Source organism: Protopterus annectens, chromosome 1.part0, assembly GCF_019279795.1.
Source record: "Protopterus annectens isolate FY-2018-M chromosome 1.part0, PAN1.0, whole genome shotgun sequence".
NCBI classification, from domain to species: Eukaryota; Metazoa; Chordata; order Ceratodontiformes; family Protopteridae; genus Protopterus; species Protopterus annectens.
The window spans coordinates 1,989,366,331-1,989,388,823 of record NC_056725.1 but is presented as its reverse complement, the minus strand read 5'-3'; positions in this window follow the sequence as shown (position 1 = coordinate 1,989,388,823).

Here is a 22,493-nt window from a genome sequence, read left to right as displayed (position 1 = left end):
GAATTGAACTCTTTGGAAAGGGTAGGAGCAAACTACATAGGGAAAAATGGGAATTGTGGGAACAATACATACAAGGGAGGAATGAGGTTTAAAAGGAGGCAGAACCTAAATGAGCTATGTAATGTTTGACTGAAAACGATTGGGTAGATTATAAGTGATGTATAATGTTTGCAACTGGGAGTGTGTCAATATGGTTTGTGATGTAAAATCTGTGCAACTAGGATTGTGCCGGTGTGGTTTGTTTTCATTTATATAAATGTGTGATTGTCTTTGTAGTAAGTGATGGTTTAATAAAGATGTTTCTTGTTAAAAAAGGCAGGATCTGAATAATTTAGAAAAGCAGGAATTGAATAATTTATGTAATGTTGGTTAGGTTATACGATATATAGTAATGTATGTGAAGTAAAACGTTTGTTATGATAATTATACTGTGATTTTGTTTTTTTTATACGAACATAAATTTGCCTGTGTCACAAGTGATAATTCAATAAAGGAATTTGGAAAAAAAAATGTCTTCAGTGCTTTTATGCTGCTTGTCAGTTTGTTGCATCCAGTTACTGTAAGATCTGTCCAGGATATCTACTAAGATAAGGCTAAAGCAAGTGTACTGAATACAGCAATATCTGGGTTGATACAGCTTGGGATTAATGCTACTCTATTACTTCCTAGCTGCATGTATCTGTATTAAGACCAACTCTATCTTCACTAAAAGACAAGTAGCACCTCTAGTAATCCATTGCAAACATTCAAACATTATAAATGATTCTTCTTCTTCAGCCCTGGAATCATGGATTTGCACTTTCCAACCATCTCTGCAGTCTACTAGTTAAAATGGGCATCATAATACGATGTAGCAATTGCTTCATATATACTCTTAAACAAACTAACTCTGTGTGAGATTACAGTTATCTAATGCTATTGGAGGCAAAACCATCACATGAAAACACTACAAGTAAGATGCAGATTCCTAGTACCACAAAACACACAGTCTATCAACCGCAGCTCAGAACATTCACAAAGACCTACATATGCTGAGGCACTTAAACATAACTTACCTAAACTACAAAGGGCTGTTAAATGTAACCCAAGAAACAATTACTCTCAATAACCTCACAAATACACAACACAGGCAGTACCCACATTGAAACATACAACAAAAAGTCACAGTGTTTCGGTTCAAAAGCCTGTAAGGCAAACTCCACACAAGCCAACATCCTAGCTATATGTGACTCTATTGTGAGACACACTGATGTACCACTCATCCTAGAGAAGGTCACTGTCACTTACCTAACAGATGTCAGGATTCATCACATCACACTGGCATTCAACTCCTTTTACCACAAGTGCACCTATGACACTGTCATAGTATACGTGGGTGTAAATGACTTGATATCAGTCTCCCTGGACTATATAGAGACATAATGGAGCTCTTGGAACATGTGTCTTTGGCAGGTGTGAACCTACACCTAGCCTTAAGAAGTACTTTACTATCATTAAGAATAATGCTGCAATATGAGCAAGAATTGGCTTAGCTTTTGGTGTCAATTAAAAAAGGTCATATATGCTAGCCTGGGAGGAGATGGTAGACAGTCCGAACTTCTTTGACAGGGATGGCTTATACTTATCCCCCCATGACTTTTGTATAATGGCTAAAACTTTGTCTACCTCATAGTGCCTTTTTAGACATCAGTCCTTAAACGCCACAGACATAAAAAAGCAAAATTCAGATAATATAAAGGTATTGTTGCTCATTGCTAGGATACATAAAAAATATATTTTTCCTACAAGTACTCCTTAGCCTGGAGAACAACAATATATGCAATGTTATGGAGACTTGGTTCAAGACCATTAAAGGCACACCCATGTGAGCATGGTTTCAATGCCTACCACATATTCAGGCCCACCACACTAGATGTAGACTAGGTACTAAAGCTGACTGTGTCTACATATTTATAAAAAACACTTTACCACCAGACAGGTTAGACAAGATAATACAACATGCCACCACATCCAACTTACCATTAAAAAGGACCCTTTTCACATCACGGCTAACTATATAGCCCTTCCCTTTATGTCCCATTCAGACTATCACTCTTACCTAACTAATATGGAGTCCCTTTACATTAAGCCAAACACCATTCTCCTAAGGGACTTCATGTACCCCTTCATTATCTGAGAGACATATGTATCATCTAAAATGCATGTCACAAGATTTTGGACCTCATAAATATAAACTCTCTGGAACAGTTAGTCTGCAATCTAACCAAATTCTGGACTTGGTCCATGCCATTATGGGACAGAACCACTCCTTACTAAATATAACACCCACCCTGGTCAATTCAGACAACAAATCAACCACATTCACCATAAGACCAAAGCATATTCCAATATGTAAGTATTGAGAGATTATGTCAAGGCTAATATACTGAAACTGGGTGATGACCTGAGTAAATTTAACATAATTTTCCAACTCATTCATCCCACTGCTTAAGCAGAAAACTTTACAGCCAAATTATATGCACATGTGAGTAATTTCAAGGATGCATGCCTCTGAAGTAACTACAATTCCAAATTCAAAAATAAATTTCTGTGGTAGAACCCAAATCTAAACAGGCCATATAATAAAAGAAAAAAAACATTGCACATAAAAATAAATACAACTCTCAATATTAAAAAAAGCTTTGGACCCTGATCAAATCAACTAACACTAGACATGAAGTAAACATTGGCAGTCAAGCAAAGGATAGCCACAATGCCTTCTTAAGTATATTACAAATGTTAGAAAAAATGTTTATCACTTTGCATTACTAATAGTAAATGATATCACATACCTTGACCCAGTGGATATAGCAAATCTACTAGTGGATTCATTTAAGTTCACTCCCTCTCTTCTCCTACATTCTCAGAGCTTAACCTCCCCACCCCCAAGTCTCTTATGAACACATCCTCAAAGTACTATCCAAGATCATAAACACTGTTCCTGTGAGGTTGGATAACGTACTGGGTTGTGTAATGACCAGTCCTAAACAGGTTATATCAGCCCCCCACCCCCAGTAGAAGTTATTCAGTGTCACCTCAAACAGGCTTTGTGCTGAAAAAATGGAGGACAGCAACTGTCATCCTCCTGCACAGATGTGAGGCATTAACAGACCCAGGAAATTATAGACCCATAAGTCTTACCAGCAACATCTCTAAGGCTATGGAAAGGATCACTATGGAACTAATAAATAATAGGTAACCTAAAAACTCATGACCCTAATCAGTTTGGATTTTTCCAGGGTTAGATCTTACCAACATATCCAGTCTGACTTCTTCAAGAAGGTAACCAAAGTAATGGATGAGGGCAAATCAGCACACTGTCTCACCGCATTCATTTTTATCTTTGGTCAGACTGACAATTCTTATTATCTCTACCTCTCCGACTTTCATTAGCATTGACTTTACACTCTGTCCTTTCCCTTACTACTTTCTAACTACTCCATCTCTTTCCAAATATCAGTGCAATAACTGAAAATTAAAATGCTCTCTGAACATCTGTAGTTACCTATCAATCTTTTACCAGTTACTCTGTCTTACATTCACACCACATGGTGCAAATGATGTTATATGCAGTACTACTCTTAGCATGCTACTACTCTTGCTCTTATCACACCTTGATTAAAAGAATAATTATTTTCAAAAAATGGCACCACTTTTATCAGTTTTTATCATATTTACTCAGACATGATTAGCTTAGGGTTTCATATCCTCTCATGCCGTTAATTTCACCTATAAACCATAGTTTATCACTATGTTTTTATTTGCTGAATATTTTGTAATTTATGTTGCGATTTGATGCTTATTATGTAATTGCTTATTTTGTTATCTAATTGTTGGTGCTTTCCTCCGGGTCTATATCAGAACATCGAACGTCCAAAACATCGACTGCCATAAGGTCGAACTTGGAAGATTGAAAGCTGAAAATATCGAAGCCATGGAACATCGACTTCTTTCCCAGGGAAAGACATTAGTAGGCCGTTTCTGCAGCTTTGCTATTTTCTCCACTCTAGTGCGGTCTCGGAGTTGGTATATTTAAGTAGGGGGGGTGGGGGACAAAGCTCCCCACATTAGAAATGGTTTGTGGTGTGCATGTGTTGTGTATGTGTTTCTCGGAACAGTGATTTTTTTTTTTCCCTGGGAAAAAAATCGCTGTTCTGAGCTTTCAATCATATCACGTTTCGAACTTCCAAGTTCGACCTTATGGCAGTCGATGTTTTGGAAGTTCGATGTTGTGATATAGACCCCTTTCCTCCACAGGCCCCTGTTGAAAAGGGGCATTGCAGCATAAACCCAGTCAGAGTTTCCCAGTAAACAAATGCTAATAAATATATAAATAGATAAAATAAATCTAGACCTCACAAAGTTGTTATGTCAACACCATCCCGCACTCAGATGTCATAGATAAGCTGTCCCAGCTAAATGTTAATCTCTATGCAACTCGTTGCATTGCAAATTGACTCATAAATAAAACCCAGGACATCAGGTTGTTTCCCTCTATCACTTCCAAAAGTCCTGTTACAAATGATGTACTCATTGTTCAGCCATTGGACACTCCATTTTGGCATTTACTTCTTGGAGGTCAAACTGTAAAGGGTTTATGGCTGGCCAAGTTCTAGATGACTGTAAACTTGGTTTCATGACAACCCCCCCCCCCCCGAGGACACCAAGATCCTTCAAGAGGGCCTTTCCCAAACCAATAGCTGATGTCAAAATCATGGATCATAGGATCCTAAGATCATAGGGCTTTACTAGGCTTTTGGCCCTGAGGCCCTTATAATTGACTAAAACTGAATGTAAAGAGATGTATAATAGTATATTTTAGCAAACAAGAAGTCTCTTGTGACCAACACATTGGGAACTCATCCCTGGAAATTGATCCAATAGTTAGGGACTTGGGACCCTACACAAACAATGAACTGTCCTTCAGTCATTATGTATCTACTACTGTTAGAAAGTGCTTTTTCATTGTACAGCTTATTACTAAGGATATGACATCCAGGTCTAGGGATGCAATCATTCCACTGCATTCTGCACTCATCAGGATGATCAATGAGTAGAGTGCCTCCTTCTGTATGTACCTTTCCAAACATTTGACACAACTCTTTTGTCTGCAATACTTTCTTACTAAGGAAATCAAGGGCCTAAGTCATAAAAGCTATCCAGACCATCTGAAAGTCTTGTCTGTCTTCTCGATGTCATAGAGGCTACTGAGGAACAATCTCCGTCTCACATGCAGAGCCTCAACTGACCATATTCTATCTGACCTAGTACATATTTGCAACTCCATTGGGGTCATAAGCACCTGCTCAAGAGAAATAAATCTCTTCTGCAAACTTAAATACATTATGTTGGAGGGATAGAAATGCATCACAGAGAATATCACTTCTTTAAAATCATCTTCTTCACATAAAGCAAAGTACTTATCTTACATTATTAATTTGTAATCTGGATGAATGAATGGGTAATTGCAAATTCACCCCTGGTTGAGCACCCTTGTTCCTCATGGACAGAGGCAACATGTAGATGTTCTACTCATCTCTGGATTACTTGTATTTAAAATATAAGGGCTAAAAACCTCATAGGGATGCATGGCTAGGCTTCAAAGGATTCTTATTGATCAATATTCTAGTGAGTATCTATGAAACTAATACACAGCAATTTGGTCTTGTAAAAGGTATATCCTGTCTAATAAACCTAGTTAAATTTTTTGAGAAGGTAACACAAGCTGTTGACAGATGTCACACAGCTTGCCTTGCTTTGGCCAAGGCATTTGACAATATCCCCCATGTTAGCTTAATTAATAAATTAAATGCATAAGATGAATAGCAAATAAGCTAATCATAGAAGCCACAGGGTGAGTGGTAGAGGCAACATCAGATGATATGAATATGACCAGAATTGTCCTGTTCGATATTTACTTCTCTGACCTACAGACTAAAAAACAAAACATATGACTAACCAAGTTTGTGCATAACTACAAACTGAGAGTCACCATCAATTCCTCCTTTGACACAGAAACCCTTCAGTAAGAACTTAAATTTATAAATTCCTGGTGTATTAAAATGGACTTAAATTAAATATTAAACAATGCAACATTGTCAAATTTGGCAGACAAGTAATTTCTCAGGATATAGCATTAACAACACCTCACTCCAAAATGAAACTATAGTTAGAGACCTGGGAACTCGGGTTGGTAATTCTCTCTTTTTTGATCACCATGTAGCAGCAGTGCTAGATGGCACAACTGATCACCCAGAGAATATCAACAAAATCTAAAAATGGTTATTGTCCCCTTGTATTCAGCACTGAAGAAATCAGTTATATAATGCATTTCTCTTTTAGAGTTGTACCTCAAAAGATATATCAAACAGCTGGAAAGACCCTAGACATTCCTAGCAAACAGTATTACAGGCTTTAAATCTCTAGGTTACCAGAAAAGACTAAAAGCATTGTTCATCTTTTCTGTGACTTATAGGCTCCGCAGAGGAGACCTATGCCTTGCCTACCTAGCAATCAGGAGCCACGTAGTCTAGGATTTTGTGTACCTTCAAAAATCAAACAGCCCATTAAATACCAGAACAAGGGATCTAAACCTCTTTCAGCAGATGAATAAAGGAAGATGGAGAGACAGACTCATTACTCAGCATCTCTCTCACCTCTGGAGTAGACCCTTCCTGTAGATAAATCAGTGTGATTCATTACTGTCCTTCAAGGAGGACCTGGATAATTATTTGTAAATTCACCCCAGGTATGACTATTGTAGTCCACCATGAGAGTGGCAGTACAGTATATAGTGGGAACTGGAAAGGCCTAATTGTGATGACTCAATCCCTTTAAATTCCTGTGATTTATATGATTTCTGTGAATATTCATCATAGACTGTAAATAGAGAAAAAAAACACAGTATGTGAACAGCAACACTATTAGGTAAATTATTTTCAGCTAGAACTTCACAGCATACCCTTTATGACAACACTATTAAAAAGGGTTGCAATATTATACTTATCAGCTGCAAGAACTGTTAGCAGGCATATGACAGTTACATCAAGAGGATACATCATTAATTATTGGGGTAATGTCTTCAGGCAATCAGTATGCAAATTGTTTTGTGACTGAATTTAACAAATGTAACTTTATTGCTTGACCAAAGTCATGCCTCCTTTGTTTCTTTCACTTCCAGAGTATATTCACAGCTGCAGACCTGCAGAAGAATATGAAGAAGGGGTAAATGACTAAACAGACTCTGGTAAATTAATGGAGAAGACTGCTATTTCTCCCATCTGGAAGAAGAGCTAAAGATTTGCCATAGCAGCACAATACTCTGGTGGAACTTTTCATTCACCCTAGTAGCACTTGAAAACTTAAAAACTGAACTCATTTGCATGTGTATACACAAAGACTTCCATCTGAGATGCATTGCTTGCAGGGTCCAGCAAGGGTTTAGTGAATAATCAGTAACATTTTCAGAGCTCCTGAAAATAAACAGAAAATCTATTCAAGACAGTCACAGTAGCCGAGGCAGTCCCTGCTGTGTGTGTGTTTTCCTTTATTTCTTTTAGTCAGTACTGATTTTAGGGCCAGAGTGGTAATAGAAAAGTGGGTAAATGGGGTACCTGCTGGATTGGAGATCGGGGGGGGGGGGACAGGTATAAAAAGGAGTTCCCATGACAATATATCATGACTTATTTTGATAGCATAAAAAACACAGGCTTCCTCTTGAATGTATGACAAGATCGGTCAAGAGACAGAACCTTCAAGTGCAGTGGTTTATACCAGTGTAAAATCACCATGGCATGTCACTTTCTCTCAGGATATTTTCAAAAATGCTCTTATTTTGTTTTTAGATATGTGGTGAATATGTCCAAAGGGAAGCATTAATTTATTTTTCTAGCTACTGCTGATTTAATCCATAGGAGGATACATTTTAAATAAAGCGAACTGCTACAAAATATTGGTGCTAGCCAAAAACAACAAAGTATTCAGTGAGCTGGCTATTACAATAAAGGCTGAAAATCTTTTCTTCAGCTTCTCACCAGTACCTGTCTGAAAATGACTTCAAGTCATTAGAAGACACAAAGAAACTGGGACACAAATGTGAAGTAATACCTTTTATTGGACCAACACAGGTTTTGCAATTACTCTAGCTTAACTCTCGATGAAGGGCTCATGCCAGCTTGAAAGCTTTACATAGCTATATTTCCCAGTGGGAATTTGTAATATTGTTGCATGCACAGAACATAGATATATCTTAACTGAAAGGGTCTTGTTATTTAATGCCAGACTTTTATAAGCTGTGTTAGTGGGAAACTTGTAATTTGTATGTAAATAAATGGAAATCAGTTTTTGCCAATGATACAGTGCTGATAATAAATGACAATATAATAGAAGTGTACTACATTATATTGTATAGAACAAAGCTGTTAACTTTACAGAAACGTTTTATGGAAAGTGCATGCACAGAACATATACATTTTCATAAGCTTCTGATCTCCCATTTTTCTTATATAAGAATAACATGTGAACTATTTACTTGACTCGTTCTTAAAAAAGATCAACAATGAATCTTAATAACTTTAGCTCAGGCAGTATATACTAACAGAAGGATTGTTGTGTGTCTCATTCACTTGGTCCTCTAGTGTGTTCTGCAAAGGGAAGTACAATAGTTAAAGCAATGACATACAACAGAACCTAGTGGAAGTAACAGCTCCATCTCTTAAATCTGAAATGGCAAACCGGAGGCCCCCAGCATATTATAGTGCACAAACACCTTCTATGCTGACCCCAAACTCCCAAACGTTTTAAATCCAGAAACAAAGAGGGTGGGACTGGTAATTTCATGGGCTTACACAAAGGGCTATCAGAAAAGTAAATTAGTAATACCTATGAAAACTACCACACTAGAAAATTACAGAAATGTGCAACTCTGAACGACTGTTTTTTTAAGCTTTCAACTTTTACAGACAGGCTAAACTTGATATTTTCTGTAGGAGGCAGTGCCTCACGCTGACAAGGAAGAACTCGTATGAAAAGACTGCATTCTAAGTTGAAGCCTATCAAAATATGATTTAACATAGTAAAAACTAGACAATTACTCTCACTTAATTGAGGAAAAAAGGGAAGAAAAAATGGACACTCCTACTAAATGAGTACAATTCAGTGACACCCTTCTTATTAGCTGACATTTTAGACCCACTACTGTGTGCATTCATTATAATTGTGTTGAACACCTGTGGTAGCAGGGAGCTTTTTCATCACATCTCTGATATATATATTTTACATATGTCCTTGTGTTTCTATAAATACATGTTTAATTTCCTTAATTGACACACAGAGGGATTAGCAGCTGCGCTGCAGTGCATTTTTACAATTTCCCCAGCACCACCTGGACCTAATCACCATCAGCTGCTGTCCCTATTCACTGTACACGCCACATCATACTGAGATGTTTGGGGTTATCTTGTTTCATGTTTCCATAAAGACGCAATATCCTGATTACAAGATTGCACATCAGGCAGGCTGTAAAACATCAAGGTGATGAATGCTACCTGACTGACAGCTTCAGCAATGACATATCCATCCGCAGTAGTTTTGTAAGTTTTTGCTCAGCAAGAAATTCACAATCATTTTGCTTATGGAAAAAGCATAATTTCATGGCATAATTCAGCACAAGACTGAGTTTCTAGCAGAATATTGTCATCTATATTTTTTCTAATGCAGCAATCATGATTATATATGTTTATCGACAGATATTTGAAAGTACATAACAATGAAACTATTTTTATCCATAGAAAAAGCATTAATTTTTGGATCCTTTGTGTTTTTGATTAAATGCTAAACATAACTGTTATTCTTAAACAAGAATGATTCCATCTTCCTTGATGTAATGACTATTTTACTTTCACTGTATATAAACCCAATAAATGTTTCAAGGTCCACTGAACAAAATGATTCGAAGTCCTGTTTATCTGATGCATGCCCATTTGTAAACGTAATGACTGGGATTCATAGAAAGGTACTTGATAGAGGGACAGCACTAAATTTCATGTATCCTGCAGTGGAATATGGCCTGTAGCTGCTTAGAAATCTTTCAGAACTGAAACATTACTGGTAAGCAGCAAAGCGAATTGCATTGGAAATTAATGGAACTATGTGACAGAAACAAGTAGCACTGAGTAAGGTCAGTGGGGGAGCTGCACTATCAAAGTGCACATAACCAGAGTGATCAACATCACAAAAAGTGCATCAAAGCATGGACAAGACTATGCATATTCACCTCCGCAACAAAGTGCTGCATTGTTGCCATATGCACAGAGGTAGACAGGCTACAGTGAGACAGATTCATTATATAACTAAGGAGAGAAGTGGGAGATAGGAAAGTAAGACAAGCAGAGGAAAACATACACGACGTAACCATAAGGAATAAGGGAAGGAGACAAAGGGCACATGTTTGTAGGAAAGGTAAATATTTTTCATATAAGTAAGGAGGGTAGATGTGAAAGGTAGTGAGAAGTGGTTGCTTGCATGAGTCATGTTGCTGTCATCATTCATTATTCTAGCAATCTTGTTCCAGAGATAGACAGAGAAAGAATGGCTGCAGGGGCACACAAACAAATACAAAATATGGACACAGGAAGACAGGGAATGGATTGATACAAAAATTGGGGATAATGGTGGATAGCCACGTATTGACTGGTTGGACAATTGGTGATGGAGAGGACTGGATAACAAATAAGGTGTGAGGAGTGAGAGTGAAGAAGATGAGGAGTGATGAGGTGTGAAGGTGAGGTAACAAAGGGATATTGATATGGCAGCGTGCATGACAGATGCTACTGTACACCCACCAAGAGAATAACTCACACAGGCATCAGTCACCTGCATGGCTGACATCATGTGTAGGTCACACCCTTGGTAGGCCTATGGCCAGTTCCTGCCAGTCCTGTGACTCTATCAGTGATGCCAGAAGGTGCTCCAAAGTTGTGAACTAGAAGTCCAGATACTAGTGCACCTCAGACATCACCAACACACACAACTGATGTGGGCTGACCACAAGGAAGATTTTGGGCACAGTCAGGTGAGGAGCTTCCATCAATCCTCCTACGTGGTGGTCAAAGAGGCCAGCAGCTCAAGAGGTCAACATCAGCAAGGAAAATGATGTCTCTATACTAAGAGACAGCAGTAATTCCCATTGGTGATTCAGCATCAAAGGCATCAAGTGATGTAGGCTGAGATGACCCCCCCCCCCCCCCACACACACACACTCCTCTGCCACCACTTCTGGCCATGCAGAAAGAAGAGAGACCAGAAGAAAGCTCATTCATACACATATGTGTTACACCTACTATTAAAGTTGTGCAATGCAGTAATCACATGGTATAATGCACTACTGGGACAGGTGCCCTTGCCTCATGTGATATCATTCCATGTTCTCTTTTTCTGTTCCTCCACCTCTGGAAGACAAAGAAGGAAGAACTTAGTACTATGGTGGACTTGGAAACTTAAGGGAGAATGCCTGCAGAAAACCTCTGTCTGTCTATTCCTAATCTCTGCCTGCCAGTGGGTAAGCAGGTTAGGGTAACACTACTGCAGGTTGCTACAGCAATTCTTGCAATGGTCACCAGAATGGCTGTCATCATTTACTGTCCTAGCAGTCTTGTGTCAGGTATCATCCTTTTACATAGGTCATCATATTGACCAAGCAAATAATGTTGAAAGTCCCTAGGAGGAAGACTATGATAATGTTGCTCTCCCTAGTGCCTGAAGTAGCCACAGTCACTCAGACAAGTCCACTTGAGAAGCAAAAGGTAGTTTTGTGCATGTGGATGCCTGTAGGGACATCATCAAAATAGATAATAATACAGAAATGAAGTGTTACAAAAATGTTATGTAGTGTAGACTCATGGTGCTAAGAGTTTCATAGATGCCACGAATAAGCATATAGTGCACAATGCTGGGACAGATAGGACTAAGCAGGGTGACATTGTCTATCATATTAGTATGTTGAATTATGTAAGCAATTCAAAAATATATGTGATAAATTCCCTCATTAAAATAACTTCTGTGCTATAATGCCTGAATTAGCATGCCAAAAAAAGTGGTATAGCCATTTTGTGAGTGACAAGCCTAATATGAGCAACAGTAAAATCATGGCCTTGCTGCATTAGGATGTTATACTTTGAAATATGCAGAATAAGAATACCAAGGGAGGACAAGTCACTAAATAATGTTACCCTGCAGGTGTAATGAACATCAATGGCTGTTGGAAACACTGGGGACATAGAATAACCAGTGTATATGGGTGTGGGAACACACCACAAAGACATAGAATAGTCATGTCAGGAAGGGGATGGGGGCATACCAGTGGCAACACACACACATAGATGGCAGGACATGCTACACAAAGCACTATTGTCCCCTATACATTGGGTGAGGCATGACAATGCATTTTGTTGGGGGGGCAAGATGTGCAATGTCTTACAGGGATTGACTATGCCAATGAAGGAAGGAGTGTCATGTTAACAAGTGTTTATGCAGCATATATAGAAAAGGGAATAAAATATCAGATTACAACAGAAGCAAGAAAGTGATCATCACAAGTAGTTGGGGAGACAGCATACATTCCTATGGGGCATCCATGTACAACCATGTACACACACATGCATAGTTGTATATAGATGCCTCACTAACATACATCCATGCGCCTACATGAACTGACCAACATGTGTCACCCATAGGTGTACACATCTTGTCATATGTCCATAAGAAATGTAATCACTGGAAGGTTCACCACCCAGGAGACTAATGTGATATTGCAGGCCCTCTGCATATGTGATATATGCATCCCGGCCAAAGGAAATGTTGCCAAGCTTTCTAGGGGCAAAGGGTATCAAGGAGTGGAATAAGACATCCCTGATGTGGGTGACCATGATAGGAGTTTACTTCAGATTTGGATAGGTTTAGCAGATATGATATTGCATCACAAACATGTCACAAGATATTGCCTGGAGCATGTTCAGCATAGGGGATAGCCCATTATCGCAAGATTTCCTCATATGGATGGATGGATCCCTGGTGTTTCTGTCTGAGGAAATGAAGTAGACCCACACACCACTTGGTGGTTTGTATGTGGAAGCTGAGCCAGTGATGACTGCATGAGTGTCTGTAGGGGATGCAGCATATTAATTTTAACCATTACATTGTCATATTGTACAGCATATGTGAGGCAGTTTCTGTCCTACAAGAACCTCTTGTTTGTAACTGCAGCACCCTTCACAACAAGGTATGTAGGTATCCATATGGTATTTATTGCAATGTTGTCAGGGGCATATGTTTTTTATGCTTTCTAAAGTTCTGTTGGTGGAGTATTTAAAACAAGGAGACAATTTATGCTTGATTTCAGCAGATCACCCGTGTCTGATAATGGTAAAGTGCACACATATCCTCAACATGCAAGCAACCTGACAAGGACAGGGTGAAACTCTTGGTTTACCAGTGTTTGGTAGATCTCACGTATCTGTGAGCCCCACGTGAAGCTACACAGAAGTCTCCATCCCAGCAGTAACCTGCGAGCTACACTGATTCTGATGTGCCTGCACTCCCCAAAGGAGAAATGTGTGGTTGTGTGTAGTGCCACTATGACTTCAGATCTATTCCTGACCTATGTGCAGTACTTAGCATTAATCAACAAACATGTGCAGATGAGGGGGCCAGAAACAGACAGCTGTTACCCACACTACTGTTAAGATAGTGAGTGTGCTGTGTCTTGCCAATTACATTCAACAATGACATAGTCTGTGGGATGATGTGTTTCACATTTTGTATAGGAAAACAGAGCAGATGATGCTAGTCAGGCCACTGGTGATTAAAATGGCATCAACTAGTGCATCCGTGCAGGAAACAGTGACTATTTTCTGATCTGCATGTGCTGGCCTTGGTGTTTGTAGCTACAGGAGAATCCAGATGTGAGGAGTTCGGTCTTATGGCAGGCATATCTAGATTGCATAAACCATTACAGACTCAGCATAACTGTCAGCTCTGACCACAGAGGTCACCACACCTAGTCATGAGCGGTCACTTGTATGTGGCCACCAACAGTCTTCAGGATCTACCCCAGGTTGCTTCAGCAGGGTGCAAGCTCTCATTCCCCTAATTCTAAGACATCAATATTGCCTAAACGGATATAGAGTAACACACCTGATGTGGCCATTCTATTGGCTGTGAATGCTGTATATCTGATGGTTCTCTACATGGGCCATCATGACAGGGTGCACATACGTATTTCAGTAGGTTGGCATTATCCCTGACACATACCACATCAGTCTCTGAGACTGCAGATCACTGTAGTACACCATAACAAGGTTTGTGACATGGTAGTGTCACTCTACCACTGAAGGGTGTAATCCTTTACTCCCTACAATCCGCTACTAGACTGCTGGGTTATCACATCCATCTCTCATTATCCTGATCCATGTGATATCATTGCTGTCACCATGTCACAGTGTCCCCAACCTATGATAATGATGATGATCTGAGTTGGTAAGATAGTATATCATACCCCTCAACTGTACAGATTTTTTGCAGAATGTCCAGATTTTTGTCTCATATTGTTGGTCTTTTTCTCAAAAAATTTTGGGTTTCTGGCAAATTATTGAGGGTTGAATGTGGAAAATAATGATAGACATTTGAGTTTCAAACTTCATACCCATCAGAAATATTCATGCTATTGTAAAACTTGTTACTCTATCAACTTTCTAAGTTTGTAAGAGCAATATTTAAAATGTGTCCCTACTTTTGGGCCTTTGTCCCCCCATTATTTATGGCTTTGTCCAGATTTCTTGTTCTAGGAGTTTGAGAGGTATGTGTCTGATATACATAGTTACTAGTTTGTGCACTGCATTTCATTGCACAGCATGAGATTGATAATGGATGCATCATTTTATTCTGTGTTGTATCATAGTTGTGGACTAGACACCACCTCTTTGCTAGTGCCATGCTGCAGTGAGCCACATCTGTTAGTTGCTCTCTGTTCCTCCTCTGACTGTCTGTCTTGCTCCTTGTTTGGTGCTAAAACAGGTATGGTCATCCCTGCTAGAATTCTTCCCAGATGGTTAACTTGTTTCTGCACACATGTACACAATACAGCTGTTTGACTGCAAGGCATCGCTTGTGTATCTAGGCAGTGGTATCACTCCTAAAGTTGACCAAACAGCTTTCCCATAATGTTCTGTGTCTCTTTGCATAACTGTATACCATCTCTGTCATGGTCTGGATGTTGCAGATAGAGGTCATCATATATAGTTATAGCACAAATCCAGCATTCTCTGCAACATGCAGCAGTGGCACCCTTATATTGTGGCTATATATAGTAGTCTCTACATGGGAACATGTGCTGTGCACCTACTGAGTAGCTAACCATATGGAAATTCACCCTGCACAAAATATTGATACAGATCAGATGTGCATTTTTATAACTTCTCATGCTGTCAAGTAGCACAGATTATTTATAAAACATTTTCAATATGAAGCAGCGTACTAACTTTTGAAAGGAAAATACAGTTTGACAGCTTGTAAACTGTGAAAAGAGTTATTTGTTTTCTTTTTAAAGTAGTATACACTGATTGATGGCGCTTACAACTTAGTGACAGGATCAGCCATTTCCTCTACCACACTCTTCCTAAGCCACTGATTAAACAAAAAGCAGAGCACTACACACATTACACTACACTTTCCTAATTGAATATACTGAGTGGGAAAATTAATGTCTAATTCACAATGTGGCCAGTCCATTCACTGTATTGCATAGCATAAGATAGATAATAAATATATCCCAAAGTGAGTTCATTACATCACCAGCACTGGTAAGTGTGCTGCATGGGCAACACACCCATTCGGTGCCACTCATGCTGCCCATATCAGATTGCCATTTCAATCTCTTAACATCAGCCTGTAGGTCATTAAAATGACTTGCAACATATTTCAATCATACGAAATGCATGGGTTGGGGGGTGCATCTCACATGATGCCCTGTGCATTGCAAACCCCCTGGCAGTTGAGGGAGTGGAATTCTGAGACCTAGAGTACAGATGAGTCTTTTGGCACAATGTATGTCCATTCAATGGTTCCCAGCATCTCAGGGATATAAGAAATATTGTCAAGCATTAATCTAATGATGCTCCCTAGTGAAATGTCAACACTTGTAATGCAAAGTGCCAAAACACAGAAACATTAAGACTGAAACTGCATGAGAAGAGAGAATACTGGACATCACTCTTTTCCTATAAACTTGGTTTTGGCAAGTGGGCAAGTTCCCCTGCACCCCCTGATGTGGAATCATGCTTCCCACACTCCCAAACGTATATATACCAACTCTAAGATCACCGTAGCTTGAAGAAAAGCAAATATTCCAAGAAATAGCAGCTTGGACTTGCTATATTTATGTTAAAATTTTTATCCATTAGGTCTACATATCTTTGGAATCAGCACTTCAAGTCCTGACCATTCAAATGGTCACCATCTAAAGATAGTTGTTTTTTGTGCAGTCTTTGGTAACCATATATTCTGATTCACATGTTGCTATATAATGTTGAGGAACTGGTGAAAGATACATTTGGCTGATGTCTTTATAGATCAAAGAAAGTTGTCAGTAGTTGAGGGGGGGGGAGTTAAAGTTACACATAACACAGCATCCAATGAAATGGACTATCCATGTATTACTTTTTGATTCCTCATGAGCCTGGAGGAATTCAACATGCTTCCATATGGTATTTCTATCTACATGAAAGCAGTCATAATCTGATGATCAGCCAAGTGGTGGCATTTTAGGACCCTACTGTACCATCAGCAGTGGCACAGAGGGCAATACTAATTTCATGAAATTTAATAATACTTTGACGTAGGAACAGGGTCCATTCCCATTATCGTGGTAGAAACCCAAAAGGTTTGGAGAAATTAAAGGAAGAAAAAGGCTATTGCATGCCACATCATGGGCACTAGCTCTGACAGTGGCTACCACCATTTGTGACTCTACTGTAGCTGTTGCTATTGCATGCATTCTAGTGCCCTGTGTATTTGCAATTCCTGTTATTCAGACAAGGTGATCAGGTGTTCACCGTGGCACAGCACACCTGGTTTATATATTTCTGAATGACTATGTCATCTTTGAAGGGGTCCTGTGCTCATTTCCACTCATTTACATTGGGAGCCTCATCTCTTTAGCATTATGCAGTCATTTGATAGCATAGCACACTGCACATGGTTTTTCTCTGTAATGTGACAGCACTAATTGTGTCTCTGAATTGCTTCCTCCCTGTGTGTCAAAACCATGTATGATATTTGTGCAGCATAATGCTCTGTCTGTGAATGCCAGTCAATATCTCACTTGTCCAAGCATACAGAATAGCTGAGTTTTTAGTATACTATAACTGTCGGTGGTGCAGCGGTAGCATTGTTGCCTCACAGCAAGAGATTCTACCGTTCAATTCGCGGCTGGAGCACCTTCTGTGTGGAGTCTGCATGTCCTCCCCGCAGTCGAGTGGCATTTGAAAGACTTGCATGACCGGGCGTGCCTTCGTTTAAGGATGGGCGTCGAGTTGGCACCTCGACATCGTAAAAATCTACTGCCAATCATTAGCGGACCTGAGTTCTGCTGTGGCGACCCCCTAAGCGGGAAAAGCCGAAAGAAGAACAACATAACTGTCACAACAAGTGTCATACTTTTTTAAATTCCTTAATTAAAATAAGTGTTACACTTTTAAGGAAACAGAGCAGTTTGTTTCTAATGAATAGCTGAATCTGGAAAGGGATCCTCTATTGTTAATTGCTTGTCATTTAACTGACACATGATTAATTGCTGTGAAAAAGAATAAATCTTTAATACATCACATACCCAAAACAGCAACATCCAAACTATTTACTTATTTATTTATTTATTTTTGCAGGAGGGCTCTCCCTTTACCTCTGATATGTAGATAAGCCCCTTCATTCCCATTCTCAATATTATCAGGGCAGATTTCACAGCAACTTTGGGAAAGTGTAGAAAAGAAAAATGAAACTCACTTTCTACCTCTTCTCCAATTCCCGTGAACAAAAACTGTGACACAGCTAGTTTGCACATGGTAAAATGCCAGTTATAAGAACTTCACAATCTTACTGTAGCAATCATTTGAAAAGACTAAAAATTTTATTTGACAAACTACTGGTTTCCCCATGTAAAGACTGGACTAGAAATTATGACTATTTTTATTTCATCGACAAAGTCAGTGTGAATCATCAGTTTTGCCTGAAGAAGTATTCTATGTAATCTCTACATTGGTGCCTAAGTCAACCAAGGGAAACATACAATAGTCAAATTATAGAACATTCAATAGTCAAAACTAAAGAAAAGATAAAGGTGAAGGTTAACTTATTCTCATGAACCCTGAGCTATGAACCCTATTTTATACTGCCCTTAAAAAAAAAACAAATCTCATCTTACAAATTCCATCCTACTCTTTTTAAATTTAATAAATAAACAAATAAAACAATTATTACATAAGTAAATCATATGCCTTACAATAAAACAAAAGCCAGGGATTGTGAGCAGTTCCTGATGTCATATGAGACAGTTATTGTTCTAGCATGTCCTAACTGCATACCTTTCGTCCAAATAATAGTTGTAATAAAACCATACCTGCTATACTCATTCATTTATTTATTATTTATTTCCAGTTTGATGACCAGGAAAGTCCACTGGGCTAAGTACAGCCCATTTTCGTGGAGGCCCAGGGAGAAAAGCTCCAAAAGCAATTAACAGAATATAACATAAGTACAGTATGGAATACACAGTATACAAAAGCATAAATATGCAATTTAAAATACAAATTCAAAATCAGTGAGTATATGTTTAAAAACACAAATGTTAAAATATAGATCAATCAAAAGCTTGTTTCCTGCTTTTCCTGTAACTAGTCAAGCCCAGATACAGATTTGCTGTATCCAGGACTGTTTGTAAACTTCTGAGCCCCCCCAGGCCTTTCTGTGTTGGAGGGAAGCCTTCTAGCTTATCAGTGGGAGTGGTAAGCACTAGGTAGCCTATCTACCACAAAAAGAGTAGTTTCTGGCCCAGAAATTGTAGTTTATTGGCTGTTTGGGCAGTTTTTCCATCCCTTTCAACTTTCTGGTTTAAAAGTCCACATTTGCACTTGTTTCCTGCCTTTCCTGTAACTAGTCTAGTCCAAATACAGATTTGCTGTATCCAGGACTGTTTGTAAGCTTCTGAGCCCCTCAAGCCTTTCTGTGTTGGAAGTAAGCCTTCTAGCTTATCAGTGGGGGTGGTAAGCACTAGGTAGCCTATCTACCACAAGAGGAGTGGTTTCTGGCCCATAAATTGTAGTTTATTGGCCGTTTGAGCAGTTTCTCAATCCATTTCAACTTTCTGGTTTAAAAGCCCATGTTTATGTGGGTTTGTGTTGTTTAAGCTCCATGCAGCGGCGCTGAGCTGAAGTAAACTATTACTGGTGTCAGAAAGTCTGCTCTTCAGTTGTCCCTTAGATCTTGCTAGTCCTTTCTCTCTTGCACTTCAAATAGCCTAATCACTTTACACTTCAAGGTTTTTGTAGCAGTTATTGTAGCACACCTAAGTGCCATCAGCACTAGTCGTTCTTCATGAAAATAGCTCCAGTACTTAGTAGTTATGACCACCCCTCCTGGCATGATTAATGGGAAGTTCCCTGTGCTTTTTCCTAGTAATCTGCTGCTCTTGGGTATTCTGAGGCAGTGAAGCAACTGACTCATGTACACAGACAACCATCTACTCTTACCTTCCAACACTCAGACATGTGAGAGATGCACTTATATCATCAAATTAGAAGCTATGCACTCTCCAAACAAAACCGGACTAGCTGGTCAAGAGAAGAAGATCAACACATGCACCACACCGCATGGAACACATAGCCCTACAAAACTCCAACTATCACAGCTCTCACATAAAAACACAAACTACACACCCACTTTCACGGAGGCTCTCAATAGAAATTTACCCAAACAGCAGAGACCGCCAAGACAGAAATGCACATGACCACCACAACACAGCACAAACACAGGACACATAGCTCACCTCCACAGTGTGTCCCTCAACCTAAGCCCCTAAGGCTAAACACCTTGCCCAATACATTAATCATAGGTGACTCAATATTGAGGCACACAGATGTCCTACTTACTAGGTTGAATAAGGAGAAGGTAACAGTCAGGTGCCAGAATCCAACACATAACACATGCACTCAGGTCACTCCACAACAACTACAAGTATGACTCTGTCATTGTCAGTGTGGGTGTGAATGACCTGAGATGCACCTCCCTGGACTACATGAAAAGAAACATGGTGGAGTTATTAGATTATGTGTCCCAGGCAGGTATGACACTAGCCCTGAGCAGTATCCTACCATCACCCAGAATGATACCGCAGTACAAACAAAAAAATGATTGACTTCATCAACTGGCTAAGTTTCTGGTGTCATTCTAAGGGTATCCAGTATCTGTCTGCATGGGATGACATGATTGACAGACTTCATTGCTTTCCAGAGATGGCCCGCATCTGTCACCCCTGGGTTTCCGGGTACTAGCTAAGGCTTTTGCCACCCCTATAATGCCTTTTTTAGGCAGTGTTCCAAAGACCGAATTACCACCATAACAGATATAAATAAATGCAATCTGAGGGTCATGCTGCTCAACGCTAGAAGTCTAAATCTCAAGATGCACTTGCTTCAAGCACTCCTCCAAATGGAGAACATTGACATTTGTACTGTAATGGAGACCTTGTTTAAAGAGTTAGAAAGCACCCCTGTGCTACCAGGCTATAACTCATTCCACAGCTTTTGGCCCAGAAACATGGACTGAACCTCCAAAGGCAGTGGTGTCTCCATATTCATAAAGGATATGCACACCTCCAGACTAGTAGCCCAGCATAATGCACCTAAGAACTGTAAGGTACAACTAACATTGGGTAAGACAGCTATCCAGGTCATAGCCTGCTATAAGTCTCCAACCATGTCCCTAGACTTTCACTCCACATTCCTAAGCACCCTGGAATCAGTCATGGTCCAACCCAACACTCTCTTACTAGAAGACTTCAACTACCTCTCCATCAACTGGAAAAACTACTCAAGCACCAATACACTGACCCAAATCTTCTTGAAATTCATCAGTTCCAATGTCCTGGACCAGCTCATTTTGACCCCCACTAGAGAAAGCAACATACTTGACCTGGTTATTACTAACATGGGTGACTGTTACTCTATACCACTAGTCAGTCCCTCCCTGGTCAGATCCAACCATAAACTAATCACCATGGAAATCCACATGTCACCCACACCCTTCGCAAAGGTGACCACCTTGAAAAACTTCTCCAAAGCTGACTTTGGACTCCTAAAACAGAGGTGGCTAACTTCACAGCACCCATGCCCATGGAAAATAGCTGCATGACTGGCAAATCATACACCAATGCACTGTACAAACATGTACATAAATGCATGGAACTAGCCATACACAACAGAACCAAGACGCACGCCTGCAAAAAAAATGAAGCCAATCTGGTGGTCCCCCTGCCATTAATAAACTCTACAACAGAAGGAAGAAACTGTTGCAGAAAAAGGTGAAGTCCCAGGACTGGAAAAACTCCTTTATTAGCCTCAACAAAAAGTTGAGATCCCTTATCAAATCCTCTAAAGCCAGCTATGAAGGCAGAATTGTGGCAGACACTAAAAACAATCACAAAGCCTTCTATAGCTATATCAAGAACCTCCACGGCAGTACCCACATTTGCTCTGAGTTTCTGGACAATGGTACCTCCTATACTGAGCCAACAGATATTGCCAACATACTGGCCAACAGATTCAATGCCAACTTTACCCGTATCTCTCCCCCTAAAGGACCAATCACAATACTGGACGAATGCCAGGCACCCAGCATTACTGCAGCACAGATTAAAGCTGAATTGTTCAAGGTGAAGAATACAGCTTCCATGGGACCTGATAATATCCCTGGTTGTGTTCTACATGAAATACAAAGGGAACTGACACCACATCTGTGTGCCCTGTTCAGTCACAGCCTCACCTCAGGCATTGTCCCTACTGAATGACGCACTGCTACATTCATCCATCTGCATAATGGGGGAGCGACTATAGACCCTGGGAATTATCACCCCATTAGCGTGATGAGTCTGATATGTAAAGTTATGGAGTGCATCATCATGGACGTAATTAACAAGGATATAGGAAATCTCCAAACTCTAGACCCCACGCAATTGGGCTTTGTGAAAGGGGGATCATGCCTGCTCAACATGGTTGACTTCTTTGAGTCAGTCACTGGGGCTGTGGATGAAGGTAAGGCAGTGCATACAGCCTACCTTGATCTGGCTAAGGCCTTTGATATCATTCCTCACTCAGGAATTACTGATAAACTCATCAAACTAGACATCAACCGCT